We start from the raw sequence: 10602 nt of genomic DNA on the forward strand, positions 1-10602 counted from the left end.
CAATCACACACATACACACACTTCTCTGGCCTTACTGTGGGGATGTGGAAGTTTGCTTTTTAGTGTTTGGTATTCAGACACATAATGGTGGCCAGAATTATGACAATAAGGTGAAGACCATGGCACCAAAGACAATGGTGACCAGAAGGTGAGGAATACAATCCCAGTAAAGAAGCTGGGATGGTCACTGATTGCTTTATGCCTTATTTGCCTATACCAATGTGTCCTTTACTGAGATCCAATACTATTTTCTCTACTTTTGAAACGTTATCTAGTCCCTGTCATATGTGTCAGCTGTTTCCCAAGTTCTTAAGGACAGTGATTATGTCTTCTACTTCTGGATCTTTCGTTCTCGTTTTTCATATATTCGACAGCTATTCACTGAATGTCTGCTATGTCCAGGCACTGTACTAAAACTTAACCCTGAATCAGGCAGGCACCAAGTGCACAAGAAAAAATTTTTAATGAACAAGAGCCTCCAAATTGTACATATGCAACATTATAAACAATTTGAGGAGCGTCAATATAATTTATTCATTTCTACCCCCATAATAACTGGTGTGGAACATACAACGGATGTTTAATAAATACGTAGTGAGTAACTGATTAAAAAAAGAAATGTAGGGGCACGTGCGTGGCTCAGTCGGTTGAGCATCTGACTTCAGCTCAGGCCATGATCTTGCAGTCCATGAGTTCGAGCCTTCCATCGGGCTCTGTGCTGATGGCTCAGAGCCTGGAGCCTGCTTCGGATTCTGTGTCTCCCTCTCTCTCTGCCCCTCCCCCACTTGTGCTCTGTCTCTGTCTCTGTCTCTGTCTCTCTCTTTCTCTCTGTGAAAAATAAATAAACTTAAAAATTTTTTTAAAAGAAAAAGGAAATGTAATAAGGCACCTGGATGACTCAGTCAGTTAAGTATCTGACTTTGGCTCAGGTCATGATCTCACAGTTTGTGAGTTTGAGTCCTGCATCAGGTGTGAGCCCTGCCTCTCTGTCTCTCTCTCCCTCTCTCTCTCTGCCCCTCACTCACTTGAACCCTCTCTCTAAAAAAAAACAAAAAAGAAACGTAATAATAATACAGGATGTTAATAGGGAAACTGTGTACAAAAGGAAAGCGAGTGTGTGGGAACTCTGGGCTTTCTTCTCAGTTTTCTGTGAAGCTAAAGCTGCTCTAGAACATAAGGTCTATTAATTTTTAAAAAAATAAATTATGAAGAATAAAATATTAAACTTTGGATCTTATTTTTTTGTATAACATCCGGCTCTGCTGACAATCACTGTCAAGGACACTATTTTTGAATTACGGTTCAAATTTAAAAAGCAAAGTCTGGGGGCACCTGGCTGGCTCAGTCAGCTGAGTGTCCAACTTCAACTCAGATCATGATCTCACGGTTCCTGAGTTCGAGCCCCACATCAGGCTCGCCGCTGTCACACAGAACCTGCTTCACATCCTGTCCCTCCTCCCTCTACCCCTCGCCCACTTATGCGCTCTCTCTCTCTCTCTCTCCCCCTCTCTCTCAAAAAGAAATATACATTAAAAAATTAAAAAGTAAAATCTTATTAACCCAATCCTGGATACCAATTTTCCAAACTGAACTTTGTCTGTCCCCAGAATGTAAAGTAGTGATTATCTAAAGTAATGAATGAATGGTCCAGGCAGTTAAGCGTCCGACGTTGGCTCAGGTCATGATCTTGCAGTTTGTGGGTTCGAGTCCCACGTCGGGCTCTGTGCTGCCAGTTCCGAGCCTGGAGCCTGCTTTGGATTCTGTGTCTCCCTCCCTCTCTGCCCCTCCCCTGCTCACATTCTGTCTCTCTTTCTCTCTCTCTCTCTCTTAAAAATGAATAAACATTAAAAAATAATAAAGTAATGAGTGATCATAAACATCCATCATCTTGTTGGTCTTTTTTTTTTAATTTTTTTAATGTTTACTTATTTTTGAGAGAGAGAGAGAGAGAGAGCACAAGTAGGGGAGGAGCAGAGAGAGAGGGAGACACAGAATCTGAAGCAGGCTCCAGGCTCCGAACTGTCAGCACAGAGCCTGACCTGGGGCTCAAACCCACGAACCGCGAGATCACACCTGAGCCAAAGCCGGACGCTCAACCGACGGAGCCATCCAGGCGTCCCTAGTCTTCTTGATCACTAACACCCAGAGAAGCACCTGACAGAGAGCGAGCACACGATAATTATTGGCTAAGAAATAAATAAATGAATTCAGAAAAAACAAAGTTATGACAGAGCTTTCCAGAATGCTATAATATCCATAATGGATTAAAAATTTTGATTTTTTTTAAACCAGCACTATTGGTGTAAAGACATGAAATCAGGGAGAAACTACTTCTCTTGGACATGAGAGTTCACCAAGCCTTTAACTGTTTGATTTTTCTGAACTCCTACGGCGTTCAAAATTTTAAAAGAAAGAAATGAAAAAAAAAAAAACTAGATTACTCATCCTTCTTTTTAATCCATCTCCCAGCTCAATGCATTTGTGGCTGCCTAAGCCCATAAGACCCTAAAGACAATCTTGTGTATGGTGAATTGTGCTGGATTGGCTCCTGTGAAACATGTCCGAAAGGGCACACAACCTACCTACCAACTTCATAGGCACGGCATGAGGACACTGAGGCCCAACGAGGATAAGAGACTTGTCTGAGGTTAAAAATCTTGAAAATGATGCGCTGGGACCAACACCTTACCACGCGTTCTTTTCCCTCACTGCCTTTTGCACACGAGGCTCTATGCTTCACACACCCTCCCCTCTGGCCCCCACACCACGGAGCAGGTGGCATTAACCTCTGAGCAGTAGGTCACTTCCTCCAACACTTCTTTGGTATCTCTCTAGGCACAAAACACAATCCCTCCCCCAAGGGAGCCACTGCAGACCATGCCCAGGGTCCCAGAGAATCCCAGCTGAACCCAGGGGCTTCGGATTGAGTCTAAGCCCTTTGCCTTTTCAGCGCATCTCCAGGCCTCAGTGATACTTGCGCTGGGCCAGACCCGACCTTTCTCAGCGCCGGGAGGCCAAGGTGAGATTCCAGCTAAAATGTATATACCCTACCAAATGCTGGGATTCGCCATTGCTTGGAGAATCACAGCAACTTGGAAACATCAAAGAGTTCCACGTTAAACAGAAAGGAAAGCAAAAATGAGAAAGGAAATCAAAATAAGAAGAGAATTATTTTCAACCAAGTCATGTCTGAATAACACTGGCTCTGTCATAACAAATTCAAATGTATGCAAGAGAGATGAAAAGAGACAGAGAAAGTTTAGGGAGACCATCACTTTAGCCATTAGGTGATGGGTGTTCTGGTGAATGTTCCTGGAGAGACGACTGGACATCTTAATTCCTTTATTAAGCTACGGTTACTTAAAAATTTTAAACAGAGTGTCTTACACTAACAGGCAGTGAATAAATGCTTGCTGAATGGGATAAAACCAAATAAAATGGAACCCAGAACAACCAGAGATAAACAGATGGAAACTCCAGAGAAGTGTAGCATGATGGGGAAGGGAGGTAGGGACTTGGGAGTGAGGAGGAGGACAGAAAAACAGGTGAATGCGAACAAGGCAAGTCCAGTTTGCCCCCCGTCCTCCAGCTTGGAGGCTTTGGTGGGACCAGTCTGATATTGGAGGACTTATACAAAAGCGCAAAACTTGAATTTCTCTTTTATTAACTCAGGTCTCCCTTTCCTGAATGCATTTTACGTTCAGTTACAACAGCAGTAGTAATTGTCACTCATACTTCTCATCATAATGGGGCTGTCTTTTCGTTGTAATGGACCCTAAGTCTTGCCATTGTGGTGCGATTAGCCTGCCCAACGTACAACCTCTATGATCCCTTCTTCCCTACCTGCCCCAAATTGCCAATCCTTTTTCTCCTGGTGTTGTGCAGACCCCAAGCCAAGTAATCCACTCTTGTGATCAGTTCCCCATGAAGAGAGGGTAGTAGGTGCAAGTGTGTCTCAGGTAATAAGGGAAAGGTTGGGTAAAGGTGCATGCGGTGGGGGAAGGAGGAGGTGAGGGGAGGACCTGACATGATAACTGTCTTTTCAAATCCCAAAGGGCCGTTTTCCAACAAATCACATCCATGATCTAGTCAAAGCGTTCAAATGAAAGGAATCAACCCAAGATATTAATCCCCAGGGTGCATACGTGGTAGGCTTTTAGACCATAAGGAATCAATGGTTCCCTCAGAAAACTGAGAGGGACACCATTTACTGGGCATTTATTTATTCAAAACATCTGCCATGTGTGAGGGTTTTTGCTGGCCCCCCGGCATATCTAATGGCACCCATTTCTCATAACAAACCTATGAGATGAGAAAAAGGAGATTCGAAGAGGTTAGGTATCTTATCCAAGGTCACATGGTTAATAAGTGGGGGCTGAGCCAGAATGTAAGCCCGTGTCCTTTCCACTGCGAGAGCACTTTGGGTGGTATTCTCGGCAGAGGTGGCCTTGGGCAGGTGAATGTTGTTGCACTAAGAACCGGGCCGCGGGAAAACAGCTGGGCTGATGTTTTGTGCTTCAACAAGGGGACCAAGCAGCAACGCTGAACTAATAATAAAAATCATCCGCATCGACATCATCTATGAACTACACGAGCAACATCACGCTGAGTGCTCAGGGGTGGCATTTGTGATGCGTGTTAGTTGGGGATTATAGACCTGATTTCGCAGGGTGGGAAACCAGGACTTAGGGGGGTTGAGCAGGTCACCCCGGGTCCCAGAGCAGGTGAGTGCAGGCTGGGATTAGAACCCATGTCTGGCCGACTTCACACTGGAAGAGTCTGCGGCCTGCACAAGCTCCCACTTAAGGGGAAAAGGGAGGTCGTGCCCATCACGAGGAGGTCTGCACAAAGCTCAGAGAAGCCAACTAGAGGAGGGAGGTATGCCAACCAGAGAAGAGAGGCACTAAGAGTGAAATTCTTTACAGGACAACAGGAGAGGGGGAGGTAGCCGGGCTGGTTTCTCTCCCCTGCCCGCCCTTCATCCATGCTAAGGAGAGGCTGAGGCAACAGACATGGACATTTAGCGGCAAAGGTTCACAATAAAATCACTTGGGGAACACTTCAAAGTACTGGTTCCCAACCCCCACTGCAGATACTGTGATGTAATTGGTCTGGAGGTCCTTAAGTTCCACCGAGGTTTCTAATTTACTGGGGAACAGCCCTCACGGTGGATGGTTGCTGAATTCAGAGACGCTCGGATGCCTGGGGATGTTGGGCACATTTCTGGACTGAGTCGTCATTGCTGGGAGAGAGTCGATTCATATGGTGCACGGCTTCCAACAGGGGAAGGGGCATAAAGAACCCAGTGTGTCTGCACTGCAGATGGTCACCATTTATGTGAGGTGGCACAGGACTTCAGCATGTCTGTGGAGGTCCGTCTTTAGATGGAGGTGAGCTATCTGGATGCCAGTGAGACGTGTGTTTGGGTTGCATGTTTGAGACATGGGCAATGTAAAGTGCCTGAAGGTGGATCATATAAAGGGGACATTGGGAAGCATGTCTGAGAGTTATTAACACTAATTTAGAGTGACGTGATATTAACAAAAGGGGGTGGTCACTCTAATTTTTTAGCATGTCTATTAAAAATGCAATCAGAGGGAAAAGTCTGAACTACATCCCTTATGTGTGATAGGTCATTCATCCAACTTAAAGTCTGGGGAGTGACTCGATCAGAAGAGTAGAAGACAGGGGTGCCTGGGTGGCTCAATGACGGTTAAGCCTCTGACTTTGGCTCAGGTTATGATCTCATGGTTCAGGAGTTCGAGCCCCACATCGGGCTCTGTGCTGACAGCTCAGAGCCTGGAGCCTGCTTCAGATTCGGTGTCTCCCTGCCTCTCCCCCACTCACACTCTCTCTGTCTCTCAAAAAATAAATAAATGTTAAAAAAAATTTTAAAAAAAGAAGAGAAGAAGACAGTGACTTAACAAGCTAGAAGAGAGTGGCGGGTGAGGAGGCTCCTTTGGGTGATGCTTCCACTCTGTGCTCAGACAGTGTCTAGGAAAAACATTGTTTCCTCTCCTCACGCACTCCCAATATCTCTGACACCAGCTCTGTGGATTTTCCACAACCAGAAATTCTGACACTAAGTGCCTGAAGTTGGAGCAGACCCGACAGGTTGAGGGCTCAGTCCCACAAGACTATCCTCCTCCAGTGCAGACATCAATTGCAAATAGTAGGTCTGCAACTTCCAGCTGATGTGGCTACAAATCGGAGGTCCCCACAACCCCCTCCTCAGATTTGAGCTGCTCATCGAACAGCTCACAGGACTCAGGGAAACACATTCACCAGTTTATTACATAAAGAAGGATATGTCAACAGATACAGAAGAACAGCCAGAAGGAGAGATACATAGGGGTGGTCTGGGAGGGTCCCGAGGACAGGAGCCTCTGTCCCTGTGGGATTGGGGTGTGCCTCCCTCCCGGTTCATGGCAGTGTTCACCCTCCTGGAAGCTCCCCAAACCACATACTTTGGGGGTTCTCATGGAAGCTTCATCAGATAGGCATGATGGATCACCAAGTCACTCTCCAGCTTCTCTCCCCTTCCTGGAGGAGAGCAGGTGGGGCTGAAAATTCCAGGTTTCTAATCATGGCTCAGTCTTTCTGGTGACCAGTCCCCATCCAGGAGCCCACCAAGAGTCACCTCATTAGAACAAAAGGACATTCCCATCACCCAAGAAATTCTAAGGATTTTAGGAGCTCTGCATCAGGAAACAGAGTCAGAGACCAAGGACTAGAACAAAAATGCCCCAGTGCTCTTATCACTTAGGAAACTATGAGGATTCAGGGGCTCTGTGCCAAGAACCAGGGGCAGAGACCAATACATATATTTTCTGTTATGCCACAGACACAGATACCGTTGGAAGTTTCAATCTGAGGATTCTTGGTAAAAGATTCTGAAAATGCCTTCCCCACTTCCTTTACCTTTGGTGTTTATAAAGCAAACAGACCTTAACCAGAAGCAGAGGCAGGGGCCTCCCCACGGCCCCGCTGGCCCTCCAGCCCCACCCCCGGGAGCAGCTGTAGTCCTGCTGACTCCAGGCACAGAAGGGGGAACATGAGGTAAGAGACAGGGTGAGATGCGCCTGTGCCAATGACAAAAAAATCTTGGGCCAAGGATCTATCCTCAGCTAGATACGAAGTTCCTCCAAAGCTGATCTCCTCTGAGGAGAAACCAATGGACTGATCCTGACTACACCCCTCGTGTTCAGAGGCAGTGCAGACAGAAGCAGGGGATGCTTGAACAACATGGTGTCCTTCCGCCCCCACTGCCTTCTTTGGGTGAGGAGTCATGGCCAGGCCGGGCCGCCAGAGGGGAGTTCCAGCTAGAAAACCTGGAGGGATTGCTTCCACCCAGAAGAGATGGACGCTAAGGACTGAGGCCTTCCTTGCAGAGTTACACGGCCACATACAGCCACCCTCCTGCTGGCCCCAGCACTGGCTGCCACAACAGCACAGGGACTGCCTCACACTGGGTTCCAGTGTTGATAACGATTATCATTAGAAGAACGGGTATGGTCAAGCCCTTCATAGCCTTCCGAACACACGCGTGTCCAATAGCTCTGCAAACAACGGTGCCAAAAAGTATGGCTGTTATTCCCATGGAGTAAGTACAGACGCCAAGGAAAAAGGAGAGCCAGAACCTGAACTTGGTTCTTCTGACTCTAAATCCCAGGCTCCTTGCATAACAAGGGTAAGTATTTACCAAGCGCACAGAAATTAGCCCATCAAAGATGCCCACTTGCAGCCCCCTTCCCGTGTCCAGATAAATACTCATCCACGTGCACAGAAATGGCCTCAGGAGAGGATCCGTACTGTCCCCGCAGCCCGGCACTTTCACTCTCAGTCACAGAAGGAAATGGAGACTTCACCTCCAAAAGTAACTAACTCTATGTGTGGAGGGGTAAGGGGTGCACTACAGCCTAGGGACTTGGATTTTAGTTCCTATCCCAAGAAAACAGTTTGGGGTCACCCAGTGAGGAGACAGATGGCAGCTGGACTGACTGTGGTTCACTTCCTAATGCATACAAACATCCAGCCATTACAACCTCAATTAAAAGAAAATAAAATGTTGGGGCACCTGAGTGGCTCAGTCGGTTAAGCCTCCGACTCTTGATTTCAGGCTCAGGTCATGATCTTGCAGTTCGTGGGCTCGAGCCCCGTGTCGGGCTCTATCCTGGTGGTGCGGAACCTGCTTGGGATTCTCTCTCTCTTTCTCTCTCTCTCTCTCTCTCTCTGCCCCGCCCTTCCTTGTGCGCTCTTTTTCATAAAATGAACTTAAAAACATAAAAAAACAAAATGCAAGTGATGTTTTTAAAAAAGCACAGGTTTTAGAGTCAGACCTACATGACTTTCAAACTCATTTGCTGCATTTCTTTGAGCAACTCCCTCCACGTTGCTAAGCCCTCATAGCCTTACCTATAAAATAGGAACCATGTCGTACAGAACTCTGAAAATCCATCAAATATTGCATAGAAAGCTCTGAACATGGAGTGTGGTGCACAGTCAACCCTCAGCGTTAGCGTCTTTATTTTCCACGCACACACACACCAAATAGAGTTGACCCTCGAAAAACACGGATTCGAGCCGCACAGATCTGCTTACACAGACTTTTTTCAATAAATACAGTACAGTACTGCTCATGTATTTTCTCTTCCTTATGGTTTTCTCAATAAGAGTTTCTTTCCTCTCGCTTGCTTTATTGCATGAAGACAGTACATAATATATACACATATACGTACGTATAACATACACAGTATGTGCTGATCGACTGTTACGGGTAAGGCTTCTGGCCAACAGTAGGCTATTCGTAGTTAAGTTTTGGGGGGAGCCCAAAGTTATACGTGAGTTTTCAATGCGCGGGGGGGGGGGTCAATGCCCCGACCCTTGTTGTTCAAGGGGCAACCGTACAAGCACAGACACCACGAGCGGATGAACCACCGTTAGCATCCTCCCATCTGGTAACTAGGGTCCTTGTGGGGACTTGTTCATTAAAGTGCCTCCATCATCTCAGCCATGAAATGAAGAAGAAAGCAGAGGTAGGTGGCGGAAGGAGCCAGAGATCGGCAGCAAAGAAAGCCCCGACTTAATTTTCAGCCCCACCGCTGGAGCCCCACCACCACAAGCCCTACGTCCCTGAACATGTCAGTTCCTTGCTACCATTTCCGACATCTGTGAGATGAGGGGCCGGGTGGATCTCCAAGGCTCTTTCCAGAGCTCCGACTCCGTGCTCCTCAAGGGAAAGGGTGCAGAAAACGGTAGGCAAGATGGTGCTGCCCCCCGCCCCCCCCCCCCCCCCCCCACTGGCTTGAACGGTGAGAGCTCCCGCCTCAAACTGCTGGCAGGAGAGTTTCAGCCACTTGGAAAAATTCTCTTTCTCCCCGGATGGGACTCTGGAACCTCGGCCAGGACACAGAGGTCCCAGCTGCAAACAGTCCCAAGTCATTTGATAACAAAGGGAAAGGCACCCCAGGCCAGCCAGGTGGGGTGAAAAGTGTCTTCTGCGTGCAGGCCCCCCTCCCGGCCACCCCAAACTTCGCCCTGAAGACGCCCCTCTGCCCAAGTGGCCCTTCTCACGATGAAGTCAACAGTGCTGCTGAGAAAACGAAAGTACAAAAAGCTGCCCTCTCCAAGGCTCGGGACTCTCAAGTCCACCACGAAATGCCTAAAACCTGGCTCCCCTGCTCCGCTTTCTCCCTGCCCGAACCAGCTCTGCGATCGGCCTGTCTTGCCTGCCAACAATTTCAACTCTGCTAATGCTGTTTATTGTACCCTGCAGCTCTATGGATTCCTTCCTTTTGCTCCTGTCGTCTTTGGTTTAGTGTTCCTTATTCTTCCCTCCGTAAATATAAATCCAGGAACCCCACCACCACCAAAATGCGAGATCGTGGATTTCTCCAGTCTACGGTGCTCTATTCCTCTCCCTTCCCCTCCTGGCTTGAAACCCCCTCCTGCCTCCTTTTCACAACTTTTCCTGAGACATCAGAAGTACACTCTGAGCTTTCGTTTTTAGAAAAGGGAAAAAAGGAAAGAAAAACAAAAAGACATAACTTACGTTCGTCCAGGAGGAGCACACAGATTTGGAAAGAAGAAAACAGAGTTATAATCCACCACGTTCCCCCAGCCCCCCCCAAAAACGAATCTGTTGTGAAACTCTTCTTTTTCCACTTTGCCGGCGAAGGAGCCCGGTGGCAGGCATACGTCCACAGGCTGATGCAAGATGCTTTGAGAGAAACCTCACATTCTGAGGATTCCTGGGAGAGCGCCAGGGATCCCAGCATCCAATATATTGCACATTTGGTTTCAATTAGGAAGGGGGTTGGGGAGGGAAAAAGGAAAGTCACCAATCAGAGCTGTTTTCTGTTTAGAGACTATGTCTTTTGACCCAAGGGACTGCGGGCAAAGCTATAATTTACAGCAAAACCCATTCATAGAAGAAAAAATATGTATAACCATAGGACAGAATTAAAGACACAGCTCCCTTCCGCCATGTCCCCACCGCATGCGTCCCCAAGCCCTCCCCCACCACCTAAGACTTGGTCCCCACCCTGTGTCCCCCCCCACCCCACCTCATTTTTCTTACTTGGGCTGAAGTTATAAGCACAA

The 10602-nt window shown here is 47.4% G+C and overlaps 1 protein-coding gene across 1 annotated transcript in view; it reads right to left on the reverse strand.

Annotated features, from left to right (window-relative positions):
* DDR2 (discoidin domain receptor tyrosine kinase 2) overlaps positions 1–10273 on the reverse strand; it is a 156809-nt gene extending 146536 nt beyond the window's left edge. Inside the window, exon 1 of the mRNA XM_043567560.1 lies at positions 10052–10273. The gene's annotated coding sequence lies outside the window, so the exon portion shown is untranslated. The remainder of the gene's footprint in view (positions 1–10051) is intronic.
* Between the last annotated feature and the right edge of the window lie 329 nt (positions 10274–10602).

The sequence above is a fragment of the Prionailurus bengalensis genome, chromosome E4, assembly GCF_016509475.1.
Source record: "Prionailurus bengalensis isolate Pbe53 chromosome E4, Fcat_Pben_1.1_paternal_pri, whole genome shotgun sequence".
Classification (NCBI taxonomy): domain Eukaryota; kingdom Metazoa; phylum Chordata; class Mammalia; order Carnivora; family Felidae; genus Prionailurus; species Prionailurus bengalensis.